This window comes from Elephantulus edwardii, unplaced genomic scaffold (assembly GCF_000299155.1).
Source record: "Elephantulus edwardii isolate Elephantulus edwardi_28Jun2011 unplaced genomic scaffold, EleEdw1.0 scaffold00007, whole genome shotgun sequence".
Classification (NCBI taxonomy): domain Eukaryota; kingdom Metazoa; phylum Chordata; class Mammalia; order Macroscelidea; family Macroscelididae; genus Elephantulus; species Elephantulus edwardii.
Genome location: NW_006399757.1, coordinates 4,909,748 through 4,915,633, shown reverse-complemented (window position 1 = coordinate 4,915,633; position 5,886 = coordinate 4,909,748). Strand labels below are relative to the sequence as shown.

Here is a 5,886-nt window from a genome sequence, read left to right as displayed (position 1 = left end):
CACAGCTTCTCTATCCATTCGTTTGTTGATGGGCACTTATTTTGTTTCCAACTCCTTGCTATTGTGAACAAAGCCATGAAAAACATGGGTGTGCATATATCTCCTTGGATGTCAGTTATGGTTTCTCTAGGGTATATTGCCAGTAGTGGAATTGCTGGGTCCAATGGTATCTCTATTTGCAACTTTTTGAGAAAGTGCCACACCGCCTTCCACAGTGGTTGCACCATTTTACTCTCCCACCAACAGTGAATAAGGGTTCCAGTTTCTCCACAACCTCGCCGGCATTTGTTGCTTGCTCTTCAGTTAAATTTTGCTATTCTTACTGGGGTGAGATGATATCTCATAGTTGTTTTGTATTATCATTTTCTTAATGTATAAAATGGAAGTATGAGTACTTACTTATTAGGTCATTATGAAGACTATATTAATCCATAATTAGAGCAATGATTAGCATTTATTGAGTGCTTATTCAGTCCCAGGGACCATTTAAAGTGTTTTCCATGCATTATCCTTAGTGTATATCGTAGCTCCTGACTCCTGGTCTCCTTGTCCTGGATTTTCTCCCTCCCACACCACTTACACTGCACACACCACCCTCACCCATAATGACCTTTTTCTCCATTTTCATTCAGTCTACTGTGAATCAAGTTTACTCCCTTTAAAATGTTGCTCTGTTTCTGCCTAGACATTGTCTCCCCTATCTTCCTGTGACTGACTCCTTCTGGTGCAGGCCTCAGCCTAACCCTTACCCTGGAGAAGCTGTACCTGAATATGCCATTTAAAACCATGGTCAATGCATCCCTAGCCCCTGCCTCCACCACTCCTGATTACTATTTTCCATAACATTTTCTTTTGTACAAAATACTCATAACTCATGGACTTATATAAAATATATATATATGACTCTGCATGTATGCAAATAGAGGGAGAGAGAAAATAGGCTGAATTAATTATAAAGAATTAGCTCACATAATTTTGGAAACCGATAGTCTGAAATTTTTAGTTTAGGTGTCAGATTGGAAACTCTTAACTGTTTTGAATTCCACTGGAAAGCCTGTCTACCCAGGCTGGAACCTCTAACTGAATGCCTGCATAACAGTCTTTAAGCATAATGCTTTCTCTGTATAAAACCTTCACTTTTCCAGTAACAGTGGCAAAGTTTAGCAGGCCAGCAAGAAATCAATGTTGGAGAGGATGTGGTAAGAAAGAACTCTTATACATTGTTGGTGGGATTGTAAAGTGGTACAACCACTCTGGAAGGCAGTTTGGTGCTTCCTCAAAAAGCTGCACATAGAAATTCCTTATGACCCAGCTATTCCACCTCTTGGAATATACCCTGAGAAAGTAAGAACTGAGGCACAAATGGAGATTTGTCCACCAATGTTCATAGCAGCATTATTCACCATTGCAACAACGTGGAAACAGCCCAGATGTCCAACCATAGACAAATGGATTGAGAAATTCTGGTACATTCACATTCACACAATAGAATACTATGCAGCATGCAGGATCAATGATTTTATAAATTATTACCTAACTTGGGAGGGACTGGAGAGCATTATGCTCAGTGAACTAACTCAGTCCCACAAGGACAAATATTGAATAAAACCATTATTGAAGAATGAGTATAAGGATCCAAGGATGGTGGGTGGAAGCAGACGGATGAGGAGGTTCAGGGGTGATTAAATCATGGGTTGTTCAATTTGATGGGTGGGAGGGTGAGGGAAATTAGAAGAATCTGTTCTGGAAAACAATGTATTCGAATTTTGTAAATGAACTAGTATAATTGGAAGCAGGAATAGCATCCACTTGCTAAATAACCTGCCTCCAGAAACTCTATGAACTTTGATAAGTGTCGATAGTTGTTGAGGGGATTCAGGCCTTTTGTTCATAGGGTCGCTATGAGTCGTGCTTGACTTGAAGGCAATCGAGAACAACAATAATAATAATTATAAAACCACCTCCATTTTTACTCCAAAGATTCCTACTAATTGGATGAAGACCCCTAAATTATTTGGGGTAGTTTTATATGCTTAGAATCAACTGATTATAAGTATCAAAATCCTTTATAATAAAATCTCAACTAATATCTGACCAAATAAAATTAACAATCATAACAGGATTTTATTCTCTCTACTAGGTCATTAATACAGAAATATACAAGTTTAAATACTTGTAAAATAAGCTTGTTCATAAAATTAAGTATTTTAAAAGTTGCACTTCATTCTAATCCCTAGTAACTTACTGTTACTGCTGTCAAGTTGGAAGCAACTCAGAGCTGACCCTTCATGAGGTTTTCAGAGGCTGTAAATTATATGGGAGAAGATGGCTCATCTTTTTTATGCAGAGCAGCTAGTGGATTCGAACCACCAGAGAGGTGTGCCAGCTTTGGGTTAGCAGCTCAGCTTCCTACAGACTATGCCACCAGAGCTTCTTTATGCATGGTAGCTGAAGTTCTTAAATGCATGGCAGAAAACTGAGAGGGTGATAGAAATGTTTCCTATCTTGTTTTGGATGTAGTTGCATATATTTATATGTAGTTGTCAAAACTCACAGAACATTCACTTGATTTTTGTTTGTGCTTCCCCCCCTGCTTTTGTTGTGATTTTAACAGAAATTTACAGAAAAGTTGAATTTTTTCATTCATTGTTGTACATTTTTTCTTTCTCCCTCATCCTCCCATTCACTTAAAAAAAATTCATTCATTTTTACATCATTTCCTTCCTCCCCCCCACCCTTTCCCCCACTCCACTATGTTATGCACCTCTTACTCTGGACTGTTGTCATACAGATAATGCCTATGTTGTTGTTGTTGTTGTTGATTGCCTTCGAGTTGAACATGACTCATAGCAACCGTATCAACAAAAGGCCTGAAGCCTTTCTATAGGTACAAATGTCTATAACTATCGACATTTATCACAGCTCATAGAGTTTCCGGAGCCATGTTGTTTAAGAATTGGATGCTAGTCCTGCTTTCAAAATGCCTATATATATATAGTTATGTAAGAATATATATTATACAGATGTTAGTTATAGAACAGAGTTCTACACAGAAATGATTTTAGTTATAGAACAGAGTTCAGGTCTTCTGTGCAAAACTTACTCTCAGTCATATTTTACTTGTTGACATTTAACCACTTCTAAATAGAACTAATGCTTGTATATCTGGAGGAACACTCTTCTACTTTGTACATCACTGTTTGTCAATGTGCTGTATGAATTAACCTGGGTTTGCTGTGATGCTTAACCTTGTACCATTGGGGTATCAAATAACAGAATAATTTCTCAATGGGAACAGTGTTTAGTGGAGCTACCAGTTGTAAAACAGGTTTGGAAGCAGGCATGGCATCCACTTCCTAAACCACATGCCTCTGGAAATTCTGTGACCTTGGAGAATTGACAGTAGTTATGAAAAAGCATTAGGTCTTTTGTTCATAGAGTTACTATAAGTCATGTTCAAATTGACAACAATTAACAACAACAGTAAATATCTAATATATATTGTATTAGATATTATATATATTATCTATAATAAAATATAGGATATGGAATGGTTGAATTTTGTATTTACAATGATTTCTTCATTGAAAAGACTTTTTCTTGAGAGCTTGTTTGGAGGTTCTATCAGGGGAGCATAGCTACTCTAATATACCCGTGATTGAAGGACAGTCTTCTATCAGGGAAGGTTGTCCTCTTCGATGGAGCACACAGCTTCAGGAGTGACGCACATGGATCAGTGAGGGAGGAAGGGGACAACTACCTAGCCAGCCAGATCAGCTGAGTCAACCTGGCCATCAGTGTGGTGACAGATGTCACAGCTAGATCACCCTCACATCCAATACTTTTTCTAAAAGACACAAAAGATGACTTTATGCATGGATTTCACCCAATTGGCTGCATAGGAATTAGATTGACTGCATTTGTGGAGAAGCTTAATGTCAGCAGTCAAAACTAGGCCAGCGGCAGACTGTGGATCAGATTATCAATTACTTATATGTAAGTTCAAATTGAGGCTGAAGGAAATTAAAATAAGTCCACAGGAACCAAGATATGATCTTAAATCAATTCCATCAGAATTTCATGATCATCTTACGAATAGATTTGGGGTATTGAACACCAATGATAGAAGACTAGATGAGTTGTGAGATGATATCATCCATGAAGAATCCAAAAGGTCATTACAAAAACAGAGAAGAAAGAGAAAAACAAAGTGGATGTCAGAAGAGACTCTAAAGATTGCTCTGGAACATCAGGAAGCCAAATCTAAAGAGAAAATGTCGAAGTAGAAGAATTGAACAGATGGTTTTAAAGCACAGCTCGGGAGGACAAAGAAAAGTATTGTAATGGCATGTGCAGAGAGCTGGAATTAGAGAATAAAAAGGGAAGAACTCATTTTGTGTTTCTCAAGCTGAAGGAACTGAAAAACAATTTTAGGCTTTATGTTGCAATGTTGAAAGATGTTATCGGCAACATATTGAATGACCCAGAAGGCATTAAAAGAAGATGGAGGGAATACACAGAGTCACTCTACCAGAAAGAATTCATCGACACTGAAAAATTTCAGGAAGTAACATATGAACAGGAGCTAATGAAAGAGGGAGTATAAGTAGGAGCTGCCTTAAAGACATTGGCAAAAAATAAGTCCCCAAGAATCGATGTGATACCAATTGACTTGTTTCAATTAACAGCTGCAGCCTTGGATGCTCTCACCATCAATGCCAGGAAATTTGGAGGATAGTTGTCTGGCCAACAGATTAGAAGAGGTCTATATTTGTTTCTGTTCCCCAGAAGTGTGATCCAACTGAGTGTGGAAATTCTTGAACAATATCATTGATATCACATGCTAGCAAAATACTGTTGAAGATCACTCAAAAATGGCTGGAACAGAAAGAGAATTGCCAGAAGTTCAAGCGTGATTTAGAAGAGGCCGTGGCATCAGGAACATCGTTACTGATGTCAGATGGACTCTGGCTGCTAGTAAGAAATACCAACAAAATGTTTATTTGTGTTTTATTGACTATGCAAAAGCATTTGACTGTGTGGATCATGACAAGTTGTGACTGTCATTGAGAAGAATGGGAATCCCAAAGCACTTGATTGTGCTCATGAGGAACCTATACTTGGATCAGGGCTGTTGTGCAAACAGAGCAGGGAAGCGCTGCATGGACTTGGGAAGGGAGTGCGTCAGGGATGTATTCTGTCTCCATACCTGTTCATTCTATATGCTGAGCAGATTATCCGAAATGCCGGACCCTATGAAGAAGAGTGTGGTGTCAGAATTGAAAGGAGACTCATCAATAACCTACGTTATGCAGATGATACAACCTTCCTTGCTGAAAATGAGGAGGATTTGAAGCATGTATTGCAGAAGACCAAGGAATGCAGCCTTCAGTATAGAATGCATCTAAATATCAAGAAAACAAAGATTCTTACCAGTGGTTATAGGTGGTGTCATGATGGGTGAAGAGGAGATTGAAACTGTCACCAGCTTCATCTTGTTTGGATCCACAACACTGTTGGCATGAGCAGTCACAAAATAAGAAGATACATTGCAATGGGAAAATCTGCAATTAGGGACCTTTCCAAGCTATGGAGGAGCAGTGATGTCAGTTTGAGGACTAAAGAACATCTGATTCAGGCTGTGGTATTTCCAGTTACTAGCTATGCATCCAAGACCTGGACAGTGACTAAAGATGACAGGAAAAGAGTTAATGCCTTTGAGCTGTGGTGTTGGAGAAGAGCACTGAACGTTCCATGGACAGCCAAGAAAATTAATCGATATGTCTTGGAGAGGGTGCAGCCAAGAGTGCTGTTTGGAGGCAAAAATGATGAGGCTTTGCATAACATACTTTGGACATGTTGTTAAGAGGTGCTATTCCTTGGAGA

The 5,886-nt window shown here is 38.7% G+C and overlaps 1 protein-coding gene across 4 annotated transcripts in view; it reads left to right on the top strand.

The window, feature by feature from the left end:
* Positions 1-5,886, top strand: part of ICA1 (islet cell autoantigen 1, 69kDa) — a 211,433-nt gene that overhangs the window by 49,091 nt on the left and 156,456 nt on the right. The window lies entirely within an intron of this gene.